At 38.3% G+C, this 13,464-nt stretch overlaps 1 protein-coding gene across 1 annotated transcript in view; it reads right to left on the bottom strand.

Moving 5' to 3' along the window:
• The window catches only part of LOC102033965 (type-1 angiotensin II receptor), a 15,146-nt gene extending 6,177 nt beyond the window's left edge, over window positions 1-8,969 (bottom strand). The window contains 1 exon segment of the mRNA XM_005431683.2: window positions 8,851-8,969. The gene's annotated coding sequence lies outside the window, so the exon portion shown is untranslated.
• Window positions 8,970-13,464: the final 4,495 nt, after the last annotated feature.

The following is a 13,464-nucleotide window of genomic DNA, read 5'->3' as shown; positions in this document are numbered from 1 at the left end:
CAAGGGTACATAATTCCAACTGTGGGGCCATTAAAGTGGGCTCTTGTCATCACTGCTGGTACCTTCCACAGAGATCAGCATCCGACTTTGTGACAAATGCCAATAAATCAAAATACTACTGGAAAGGAGCTGTGATAGGTAGTACAGCACCAGACAGTGTCTGTACATCAGCTCACAAACACCAAGAACACACAGCAAACCTCAGCAGACCTGTGTTAGCAGCTGTCAAGCTGCTCTGCAATTTTGGATCAGGAGGTGGTTCTGACATCAGAACAAACAGAGCTTGCAGGACCTTGTACTGGCCTTAGCATTTTCTTTTAACAACTGTGCAGCTGAGGCAGCTGCCAGTCTGTTGAAATTGCTGTTAATTTTTTGATGTTTGCTTTATTTATTTAAAAGTATGTATCTTTTTAATGCTCTAACCTATTTTTGAGTTCTTTGTGCCTTCCCCTTGCAAGAGTTCAAGCTGGTCTGCTTTACTTGTGCTAGTTCTTCATAGCTGGAAAATAAACTGCCTGTGATCCTCTCAGGATCTGGTTCTCTATAACATCGAAACCTAAATTGGTTATTACTCTTTTTGTGCTGGCAGAACAGAAGTTCCTGTTACCTTGCAAATGTGAACTGTTTATGTACTCTGACCTTCTCTGTAAGAACGTCTCTGTATTTATTTCCTCTGCCACACTTCAAAAGAGCCTGTCCTTCTGTAGGATGGCTTTATAGCTTATTCTGAGAAGCATTAACATCAATCTTCTGTTTGTTCTCATGGACTACTCTCATTAATTTTCTCTTCACTTCCCAAGTATCTTTCAACTACTCAGTTTCAGGCATAAAATTTATGTGAAAAAGAACAGATGAAGGGACTTCTTCCTCTGGGAAAAATCAATGCTTGTGGAATGTCTGAACAGTGAAGTTCGGGGTGTGTATGATTTTGCATAAATGCTTGTGGAATGTCTGAACAGTGAAATTGGGGGTGTGTAAGGTTTTTGCATGATTATGGGGGAGTAAAAAGCAAAAGAAAGTAACACAGTTAAGCATAGTGACATTTAATTTGCTTTCAAGTTTAACTCGTATAATGTAGACTTTGACCACTAGAGGTCTGTATTTCCTATGAAGTACCATCACTTTTCAAAATATCCCCTTCGTTCAAGATTATTTAAGATGAAAACATATGACAAAATATATACCATTGTACCTGTACTTATTTAAATTTAATGTACCATAGGTAACTACTTTCACTTTATTTTAGCATCTAGCAGCTTCTAATTTCCTATATTCTGGCACATTCCTGGTTTTGCTAACCTGCAGTCCAGTTCTTGCACTTTTAAGACTTAGAATAAGATTCTGATATTTTATTTTTTCAAAGACATATGCAATTTATGGTCTCTTTGACACAAATTAAGAAGAATATTTTAAAGAAACTTCACTTTAGCAATGCAGATGAAAAAATAGTGACACCTACTTATTCAACTAAAATTATTTTAGATAAAACTAGGCATGTTATTAATCCAACTATCAGCCAATTTTGAATGAAGACCTTTTTACTGCTGAAAATGACACTTTATAATTACTCTTTTTTTTTAAGCAATTAAGGGACTTTTAGAAATTGAAAGGTAACACAAGCCTACGCAGTGTTATCCAAATGACGTGTACATTTTATGAATTTTAAGCAATTTAATACTTTGAAAATAGAAACATATTTAATAGTTTTTACACAACCACCATACCCCACTTTTACTAATATACTTGGATTTGTCATTACCTCCTTGGACAATGTCAGTGCATGATACTGCATTCTGTTTCAAATTATGTGTTTACCTAAACAGTTCCCTAATGCTGGAAAGGGGAAACAGCTTTTAATTCAGATGGAGCAGAAGAGTTGTTAGTGTCACAATGAGATTTATTTTATTGAAAATAGTAAACGAACAAACTAGAACAAAAAAAATGACAAACTCTAGTGTCCTGTGCCAGATGAGTTGGACTAATGAGTATGTTGTCCTGTATTTATGTCCAATGGGTCATTCAGTGTCAGTGTAACTCTGTGCACTTAAGGGATGTTTGGGTACAAGCGTACAATGTGTATATCTTTAGGTTGCTAAAAATAGGAGCATTTAGAGAGAATGAAAGTGATATATAGAGATAGAAAACCAGCGAGCAGTTGGCTAGATTTAAAATGAGGAATAAAGTAATCTAATCTATTATTTGCACACTTACATTTTGTGTTAGAAATAAATGTGGCAAAAATTGGCATAAGTGAAAGGTCATTTCCAAACACTAATTTATGGGGCTGTGGCGTGATGAACAAAATCTTTCAAGTATATTTTTTGGACATTAAATGCTAATATACTACAATGTAAGATGTGACATTTTCCTGCTCTTTTTAGCAATCCACAGTGTAATGATGTCACAGTTGTAATGAGAGCAGCTGCAGTAGCAGGGAAAGTTTGGAATATTGTTTGCATACACTCTCACTGTACAAACAGAGTCCAGAAACACTGGAAATCTCTCTTCCTACTACTTAGCTCTTTGGACAAAGCTAATTATTTATCCCCAACTTGTGTACGTGTTTTTTTGGTCCCCTAGAATCTGGGAAGCCCTGATGTACATGTTTCTATAAAATTTTACTTGTAGAAGTTAATGCCAAGAAAGGATTGCTCAACTTCACTGGAGTTTCTCAACCTCACCAGAACTTAGTGATTGCTACCATAGCAATGATTATGGGGATTTTTTTTACAAATTTTGTTGACTGACAGAGCAACAGGGCACTCATTAGAGCTAGCCAAAAGTCTAGCCAAAGTAGAGAGTAAGTAGAATTCTTTTAGTTTACAGGTTTCATTTTTAGGATTCTCTAGATTTAAGTTTCAACGTAAACATTGTTTTCCTCTTATACACACATATTTGTTTTCTCTGCTGTTAAGGGTAAGGAAAACATTCTTGGGTTCAATCCATGTAGAACTGGACTCCAAAACACTGAAAGGTTAAGCACTGTCAACATGCAGTGTGTTTAATCTCTTGTGGAGAATCAGTGGGGTGGTGGTTTTAGACACTGCTGGCTCTGGCTGGACAGTGTACGCCAGATATTTTAGACTTTTCTACTTAATTTTCTGGTCTCTTTTTTCCCCTTTAATCATCAGAACAACATCTCTGTTTTCTTTATTCAACCAAGGCTGCATGAATGTGTTGCAAACTCTCGGGTGTTTAATGTGTCTTAGGTATCATATAACCCTAAGGATATGAATATAAAATTCTCCCCAGAGCAGTAAGTTAGAACTGAAAAGATAATTAAATAAACAAAGTAAAATAGATTTCTAGATTAATAGTTCTATTTCAGTACTTCTGAAACTAAACATCACAATGCTAGGCTTCAGAAAAATGATGTTTGACAGGGGATTCTCATGATGTCCTGTCACCTTGGTTGGTCTGGCTTGACAGAAATGAATATCATATTTCCCTTACCTAGCTTATTAAACCTATAGCCAAATTAGTTTTCAAATATGAAAATTAGTTGTTAGAGCAGGAAGCAGTCACTGTTCTTGTTTATAACACAAGGTAAAGGATTGTCTCTTTCTGTAGAAGAGGCTGAAGCCATGTAGGCAGCATATTAAGACTTTGAAATGAGTGCATTAGCTACTATCCAGCATAGGATTTTGCACCTCTGCTCTGGCCATTAGCTTTACCAAAAAGGAAGATTGGTGCCCTTCTGGGAGATAAAAATGATCAATAATCAGCAGGCTAACCTAAGGTCTGCTCCTCAGGACCATGTTGTTGCCTCATACTGCTCACAATGTCATTTGCTGCACAGTAGATTCAAGTAAATGAAAGATAAAGGTATTTCAGAACAATGTAGGACTGGAATTTCTAAGGTTTTCTGCCCTGACATGAAAAGTTTTTTGAATAGCAGCGCAATGTAATATTTTAGTATGAATACACATTTTACTGCAGGTTTATAACTTCAAATTTGATGCTGGGTTATGAAGTCTCTTTAGGGTATTTGGAAGTACCTGTAAGAATCAATAATTAACCAGAATTAAGCCATCAATCCCAGAATGAATAAAAAAGAGATGAGTTTGAGCTGTGAAAGGTTACATGCACAGTTACTTTCTCTGAGTGATAGTAAACGAATGAATGAACACATTTCCTTTATTGCAGTTGGAATTGCCTATATAAAATACAGTGTGCCCCATGTGATTGTTTTTAATAAAAGACAGAAATCTAATTCAAGTTTATTAAGTACAAGTGAAATAATTTTAAGTTGGTTTTCTCATAGCTTAGTTCCATGAGTAAGAAGTTTTAAAGTTTGTGTGGGTATTTTTTTTCTTTTTTTAAATCTCTGTATTACGTTGCATGGCACATCCTGCACAAATGGATACCTAACCCCACATCTGAAATATCTCCATTGCTTCCATATGTAATGCACCATAAGATTCTATTGTGAATGCCTCCAATCTAAGAATTAAGGGAATTTACATTAATTCTGGCCTTGATCCAGATTTATATTTCTGTGTGATATTAAAAATGCAGTGGAGAGGCAAGAAAGAACCATACTGAAATAAAAAGCACGGCTGTGAGCACAGGTTATCATGGAGAGTTCTAAGGGCAGAGGTCAGGTACAAGGAGTGGGGTATCTCACCTCCTTTCAGATCATATATAAACCACAAATAGCTTACAGGACATTCCCTACAGCTCTGAGTCTGTCCTAAGTTACACGGTCCTCTTCCCTGAAGCTTGAGGGTTCCTTCTTCAATGTGCAAAAAATAGCAGTAACAACTATTCCTCCTGCCCAACTTGTAGGAGAAATGTTATTATATTACTGTTATTGCAAGCAAGTAGAGCTTAATAATACATTTTATGTGCTGTTCTGAGTACCACTGGTCTCTGATCCTATTCTTGCTGGAAGGAATGTTAGCTGGAATGCACCCAGTACTGGAAGAGTTTAAGTTTCATTGTCCAGATCTCAGTCTTAGTGGCTGTACTTGTCCAGCAGAAGGGAGCTGTCAGGGGGAGAGCGGCCTTTGGGGGGAAAAGGAACTTCCTTAAACTGCTATAATTGCAAGATAGAGCTTCCTTACCAGCCTCTAGGTAAAAACAGTGAGATTTACATAAGCTTAAGCTCTTGGTTGTATTAGTGGTTGTTAATAATTAAGCAGAAAAAGGTATTTCATGCATATAAATCATAAATCATGCATCTAAATCATAAAATGGTTACTGCATGAGTGACATGCCCACAGCAATATACAATCACTGTCAGAACCTTTTCTGTTCCTGGCAGAGATTACAACAGAAAATAGAATGGAAAGGCCAAAACTTCAACTATTTCCTCAAGAACCAAATTCCCTGCTTCTGGGAGAAAAGGGTTTTTCTTGATCTTTGCCCTTTTTGCCTTACAGCTTTACTGTGAAAGACACAACTCAATCAGTGGTGTTACTGGTATGAATGTACCAAAAGTAATGTTTTAATTAGGTTTCTGTTGCTCCCTCTAGGCAAGGATATTTCTAGGAAGAGGGGTAGGAGACACAGCTAATAATTTTGTAGACAAAGTTGGGAGGTGATAGCACTTTGTGGAATTTCCAGTTAGTTGAAATAGAGTCTTCCTTGTTTTTTCCAGTAGTTTTTATTCAGAGACCACAGTGTCACTTGCCCCTCTACCAGAGTCGTGTAACTCTGCTGCTGAGCCAGAAGGTACAGAGGCAAAAATGAACATGTATGCAGTTAATTTGCACTCCTGAGCAACTTTTCTTAGCTAAAGGTGAGATACTAATGCAATCAGCAACAAACTGAAAATAACTTCTACTTTTCTGGTACAAGGAACTGCTTTTCTGTACCTTCCTGTAAAACAGCAAGAAAGGTGCCACCAGAAAGCTTACATAGATTTGCTTCAAGATGTAAAGCAAATCAGTAACATTTTGATGTGCATGGCAACGTTCTGATGTGTGTTGAAGCCTTACCTGGTATGTTAATCCTCAAAAGAACATTTTCCTGCCACTGAGCTAAATCATCAGGCTGGGTCCATGATGGGGGTCCATCCCACTCTCCACCCAACCCCCTGCTTCCCCCCCAGCTATAGAAGGCAAATGTAAATTAATGAATAACAAGCTTCAGAAATGCATTGTGCAGAGCAATTACCTTCATCTGTAATGATGGCTAATCAGAAAGCAGGAGGGAAAAGAAACACTGAAAATTCTCTGCTTCTACTCCAGGAATCGGAGATCTCCACACAGAGGTGTTCCACTTTCTAATCTAATGGAAATTATATGAGTTGACTGAGAGTAGCTCATGTTGCATATTATTACCTAAAAAGTCTTTCCCTCTAATGAATCCCATTCCTGTTACCTTTCACCAATGTGGTTAAAGTTACAAACAGAATCTTTTGCTTTGAGTAATGAAGGCATGAACTGCAATACAAACATGTGTGTAGATGCAGCATTTCTATGTGAGCACAGACAAACCAGTATCACTGAAGTGTCTGTCATGGTAACTAAACCAGCTAATGTGAAAGCTTTATCACTACATTTCCAGTGTCATGGCTAGTGATTTCTGTGTAACTTCCCACCAGTCAGTGCTACAGCTCTGAGGAATGCAAACCTTGCATTGAACACTTCTTTTCTTTTTTTTCTATTTTGAAAAATAGTGTTTGTCTTACTGAAGAAGCAAAGACAATGTACTGTGGATTTCTGGGCAAGGAAATGGATGTTAGGTTTCAACACCTTAGCTCAGAGGAAGCTTTGTCTTGTAATTCAGCCATCTGTAATAGGATTTGGTTCACTGTGTCTGACTGAGACACTTGATTACTTTTCTTATTATATAATTAATTTAGACATCCTTACAGTGGGAAAATATCACACAACGGCAATACCCCTCAGAAAGGACTTTTCTTCCCTAAATGAGAATGTTAGGAACAGCCTGGAGGGAAAAGTTAAAAGATTAAAAGCAAAAGATCAGCATGGAGGCTTCTTAATGAATCGCTCATTAGGGTCAGAAAAAGGGAACCAAAGGCAGAAAGAAAACAGTATGAGTAACTGGCAAAGTACAAGAGTTTATTCAGACAAAAAAAATCTTTTAAAATGGTAATGTAGCTAAGCCAAGAGAAGTTTGTATCATTGTAACTGTTGGTAGGTAGGTATAACATGGAAAGCATAGAGGCCCAATTGTGCTTTCAGTTGCAAAAAACTCCTGTTAAGGGCAGATCATTATGAGCACTAGAAGAAAATTTGAGAATATATGAGTCAATTGAACCTAGTGAGTTTCTAAGGGGTTAATCAAAGAGAAGGAAAGGTCAAACATAGACACCTTAATCCATGTCAGTGTGAAAGGTATTATCACACATGGAAAAACAAGTTACTATGATCCTTAGTGCTTTGTCTGGAAGGCGGCACATGTAATAGAACAATCCCAAAATAGATGTTCTGACAAATTTGTACAGCTTGTTTCCTGTTTTTTCCCCCCAAAGTAAAATTTATTGCTGTATTTTGAAAATAAAATTAATTGGTGAACTCTTTGCTGTCCTGAGATGTTCCTTGTGGGTACTGCGGACCAGCCAGAGACAGCAAAACAAAGACAGCTGTTACAGCTGGAGTGAGCTAATCTATGATGCTGTGAATCAGTGCATCCTCAAGCAGGTGCAGTCTCAGTTCTCAAGCAAACAAAAGTGCAGAGAAGCCCAGAAGGGGTAGTTCTGTGCCTTCCCAGAGATGCTAAAGGAGCTTCACTTTAGTGCTAGGAAATTACCGTGCAATTCCTTGGGTGCGTGGCTGTCCTTCAGTGACAGGGCTTTTTTTTTTAATGTTATGTTTAAGAACATGGAATGGCATCATAAAATGTATTTGAAGGTAAAATGATTTTGAACCCTTTTTCTTTGAAGTGCTTTTTAGGAAGACCATGTGAAAAGAAATTTTTTTACCTGATTTGAGAAAAACTGTAGTTCTCTAATCTAATATGCTGATAACAAAACCAAGAGGAAAACAATAAAGACAGCACAACTAGAGTCCCAGTTTGTTAACACATGTTGATTCTTGTCCCATGCCTTCCATTTCTCCACATCAAGTAGAGAGCCTGAGGATGGAGAAAACAAACCCTGAGCCACTCCAGTGGTAGCAGACCTACCCCTTGGCAGGGGAAGAAATTAAAACTGTAAAAATATTTAGGCTTGGGCAACAAGGAGGAGTAGAGCAAGGAGAAAAGATGAAAACCAGTAGGAGTTTATAAAGAAAAAGATGAAAGGGCAATATACCTCTTATAAATGTAGACTGGAGAGGGCATGAATGGTTTCTCAATAAACAAGCCCAGGCTGTATCTTTGTACATCATGTGCCGCCTGCTTTGAGGAAAGGCTCTGGCCAGGCTGTGCTGATGCTAAAGCAGAGTTAAATGGAGGCAGGCTGCCAACAGAACATTTTTTAGAGAAGTCAACTTGTGCATTTTTCTCCTTGCGTAAGCCCCCCATCATGAAAGTACAGCTGTTCAGTGGCTTTCTGGAATGTTTTACTTATTTGCATGTGTCCCTCTCAGCTAGAAATGCTGAGGCACAGCACTCCTCCTCTTCAGTGTCTCCTCTCTGTTTTCTGAAAACTAAGTGGATTCAAGAATCCACTGAATTTTAATTTCTATTTCTGTTCCTATACTTCATCTACTGATTATTAGATTGTACTAGCCAAGGATCTATCAGAAACTCACAAAGTTGAATGACCTAGAAGTAAAGAAAGGAATAGGTGAATTAGCTGAAATTAGGAGTTTAGCTAAATCATTCTTTGTTCTGGCTGTAACCCTAATTATAGCTTTCACCTCAAGCAATGAAATACTGTCTAAATATTGACCTTGCCCAAATTCAGTAAAAGTTTCTTCAGATATTGCCAGTTACCTTTTGCTGTAGCCTGCTTTTTATCTTGTCTTCAATCATGCCGCTCACTGCTGCATTGCCAATCTGATCTCACTTTCCTGCTGTGAGGCGTCTTCGGTTATTACCCGTTCCCTGTGCCTACAAGAGAAATGCTGCTCAGCTGCAATAAAAGGAGATAAACACCACACACAGTAACCAAGCCTTCTAGCTGGCCTTGTTATGTAGTGAATACCTGGACACTTTTGCTATCAAACAAAACGCAAATGGAATAAAAATTTTAAAAGACACCTGAGCAAAGGCCAAAATGCATAGTTCTTTCACATGATGGTGCAGCAGAGAATACTAACAGCCTGTCATTTGGAACATGATAGTTTCCTATCTTTTGTTGCAATCCACTTGAAAGCTCAGAGTAATTTTAGTATAATCTGTCATTTATCTGAAGATAAGATCAAAAGTTATTAGACCAGCAATCTTATTTCATATGTGCTTTGTCTCAAACAATCACAGCTGTTACAGGACTTGCAGTCAAGATAACCTTTTTTCTTTTGTTACAGCTGAGGTAAAAAGATGTTAAGTATGAGTATCCCAACTCGCCTTGTTAGTTAAATTTGTTAAATTCCCCAAAATGTCCCAAAGTGACAAAGATCCTTCCAGGGTACATCTGGCAATTTTAGCATTATTTTGTTTTCTTTTGTTGGGAACGGATGCATTTTAGAAAATGGTACAGAACATGGAATGAGTGCTCCGAGTAGAATGACTGTCTATTGTTGAAAGTGATCCTAAGAGACAAATTTGTTGATGGAAAGGGAATGGAAAGAAATACTGTCATTAGAAAAAGATTGCTGGCTTGCTCTTTACTGCTAGGGTGTTTGGGATCAGAAAGAAGAGACAGAAAATGATACTGTGATTGGTAACTTTCCTACATACAGCCACAACTGCACTGAAATAGTTCTCCTGGAGCCTTTCTGTTCTCTGTTCTTCAGGCTGCAGTGTTTCAGCTTCATGAATGAGCTCTGTGCATCTTGAAACTCAAAGCATAGATTAGGCTGCCACCTGCTCAAACTTTCCAATGCATTTGAACTCACCTTGTGCTTACATGCAAAAATTTTAACTTTTATGCAAAGTTAATTCCATGCAAGTAGGTGAGGTTAAATACTCAGAAATAGCAGCCTCTTTATTCCTGTTGGTGTTATGGAAACTGACCCTATAATAGTGAAAAGAATGATGTAATTTTCCCCTCTATTTCCCTCTCTCTTCAAAAGTGATCCATGTTTTTTACTTTGTTTTCAGAATTCCATGAGATTTCTAAGTATGTTTCTTTGTAATATTCTGCAATTTTACCTTCTCAAATCTGATCCTAAAATGCAGAGGCTGACTTCTTAAAAACACCATAGTCATTTTTAGGACTAGTCCAAAAATGTGAACTTCCATCCAATAACACTGAAAAATTCCTAATTAATTTTTGAGAGGAACACAGGGCGAAACACAACATCTGTGTCACTGCATTTCTGATGGAATTGTTGTGCAGCTGAGAGCAGGAGGAACAAACAGCAGCAATAAACTAGATAAGGCTTGAAAACTGAGCCAAGATTACCCAAAGGCTGGAGATTGAGCTAAACATGCCACAGAGCCTCCAGGACAAGCAGGCTGCTGTGAGCCTGTAGTGGCCAGGCTGCAGCTTCACCCAATCCTCCCAGCTGTGAGCTCCCATCTCACCACACTGGCAACTCTGAAAAGATTCCAAGTTTATGCTTCTCCTTCTGTAGAGATGGTTGCTGTGCTGTCAGCACTACTATCAGAAACAGCTGAGGGCAATGCTCTGCTTTGCTGTCCACCACCCTTCCCAGCTTGGTCATTTGTCCTCTTTTTTCATGTGTTCAATGCAAAGCCCAAGCAGATCTATCTGCAGGCAAATGAACCTTGATAATCCATCTCCCCAGCTCAGCTTTAGATACAACATCTCCAAATTCAATTTTAGTTGATCTTTCCTCCCATTGAGGTAGTCTCCCAGCAGAAAACCATTAAATTCAGTTAAAAAAATGCACAATATCAACCATGCAAGTCAGATGCAGTATTTGATTAAAGCAATGCATAAATATCCATGTTCTGTATCCACATCAAGACAAATATGACCTTTTACGAAGTCATCAAGGCAGAATAGGATACTTAAGGTAGAGAGAACATGCCAACAACTCAAACAATTGCATGGTTCTTAGAGTGTGATTAAGACCCCTAAATTTGTGCTGCTATAGCCACAGGTGAGCGTATGAATACTACTAGTGAGACCAGAATAACTTCTGGAACACAAACAGTTCCAGAGAAAAAAGAGAGGTAATGAGCAAATAGGAGTAATTTGTGACTGCTTAAAATTGTTTAAAGTAATACTTTGTATAAACAAGATTTTAACTAGGACAGTGGAATGAGAGTTTGTAATTTATGTAACTTTACCATATTAATGATTGTGTTCAACAATAGGCAGGGCCAGAGAAAAGAACTACTTAAATGTGCTCCTTTAACAAACATGGTGGATAAAATTACCACAGAGAAGAAAACTTAGGAGTAGAAAAATGTAGTCAGTGCCCATAATGTAAAATAGAATTTTTTAAAAAGGGCATTAACTCTGACACTTATTTCCACATCAGTCCATACATGTCTAGAAAGTGTAAATAAATCACCATGTTTACATTCTGCATCTGCCTCTGTTTTTATAGTATGACACAGAGTGAAATTAAATATATTTTCCAATATTTAATGCAATTAATATTATTCAGGAAACACAAATACCATCATTCATCTTCTTGTTCTAAGAGGACTGTAAAAAGCAGTTGTTGAGTTGTGATATTTGAAAGTTAAAGGCAGCACTCTCCTCACTTCTGCAGTGCTGTGGGCGCTGACACTTCAGGCTGGCATTTTAAATCAGTAACTTCTAATTGCAGTTTGCACATGCTGGCCAGTCCCAGAAGATACTGTTTCAAAGCAGGAAGGCAGGATACCTTGCACCCATCGAAAATAAACACACTCCTGCTCTCCTCCAGTGCAAAAACTATCTCTGTTTCCATCTATGACTAAGACAAAAGTAAGGGCAGAATGAAACCAGCTGTGTTCAAATTTAATGATAAATGTGACTTCTCTTAATTGTACAGGGCCCCTTTGCTTTGATGTGACTTCTCTTAATTGTACAGGGCCACTTTGCTTCATCAGTTCAACAGCAAAAACTAGGAAGCACACAATAATCACAACTGATTTTTTCTGCTGTGTAGCTCAAGTTGTAGAGAGGAAAAGAAATACCACATTCCTACTGGAAAGGTATATATTTTAAACTCTTAATACATGAGCAAAAGCTGAATTTGTAGGCACTTAATATTTTTGAAAGAGGCTGTAATTTAAAAGATTGTGGTGGCAACAAGCAAAATGAACTGCCATAGTCAGGAGTATGAAACATTTGTCTGACACTAAAATAGACCTAAAAAAGCCTTTCTACATCATCATGGTAATTACCTGCTTCAGGCCATACTTAATCCTCCTATTCAGATAAAAATCTAATCATGTTAGTGCTGTGGGTTCATGCAAGTGACAAGAGAAGAGGCTTCCCTATACAGAAAATTTCCTCTTTATACCCTCAACCTGTGATTTTACTGAGCCAATTTACTACCTTGTCCCTTGCTATGCAGCAAAACACAATCCAATGAGTGCTGCTACTTTTGGAAGTGATGGAAATTTACCCTGAACTGTAGCATACTCTGGGCAGAATCCTGCTGTCCCTTATTGCCATACATCTCATTAATTCTAGGAGTTTTGCAGAAATATAGAAATAGGTGTAAATGAATACTGCAATTTTACTGCTTGTACCTGATAATACCAGTTGGCTTAGAAGAATATAGGGCTTGTACTTGTAAGTAACTGGTAACATTAAGTGTTTTGATGCATGGAGAGGGGAAGAACAGTAAATATACTACAGAATTTCATTTGAACTTGTTGAAGAACTCTAGTCCAGCGTGAGTCTAAGAGAAGTTTAGAAACTGGCTGGGGAAAAAAAAGGGAGGGAGGCATTTTAACTTTACTAACTAAAATTAATCTCTGGTTGTAGAGCACTCCAATTCTTTCTCTGTCGAAAAAGGATAGATCTGGTTATGGAGAGTGCATAATACAAAATTCTGATTAAACTGATACTTGCTGCTAACTGCTGAAAGTGGCATTGCCTGCCAGACTGACAAACTGAACTGTTTGCACAACTCCCAGAAGCCATGAGCATCACTTCTGGTGTTTGATTAATTTCTATCGTGAGCTGAGCACAGCGATAAAAATTTAATTGCTCATCTGATCCTGAGCAGAGGTGCCAGGGCTGCGTCTTGCAGGATGCTGGGATGAGCCTCGACGGAGTTGCAGCTCCGGGGGCTGTGCCTCCTGCCAAGAGTGCCCTGGCTTTCTCCAAACTGCTGCCAAGACTCGAGAGCTCACAGGGCTGGGAGCCTGGGGGCCACTTAGTCCTCTCTAAAATAATCATGTGGAGCGGGCCTCGCAGGGCAGCCAGAGCACGGGGGATTAAGTGGCTGCTCTTCGTCCAGGACTGAGCATTCCTGTGCCAGCCCCGTCTAAGCCAAGTGGAAATTCCGTACGAGGCGGTGCCGCGCCCGC

This window comes from Geospiza fortis, unplaced genomic scaffold (genome assembly GCF_000277835.1).
Source record: "Geospiza fortis unplaced genomic scaffold, GeoFor_1.0 scaffold19, whole genome shotgun sequence".
NCBI classification, from domain to species: domain Eukaryota; kingdom Metazoa; phylum Chordata; class Aves; order Passeriformes; family Thraupidae; genus Geospiza; species Geospiza fortis.
The sequence above is the reverse complement of the archived record's forward strand: the minus strand, read 5'-3'. Positions and strand labels throughout refer to the sequence as shown.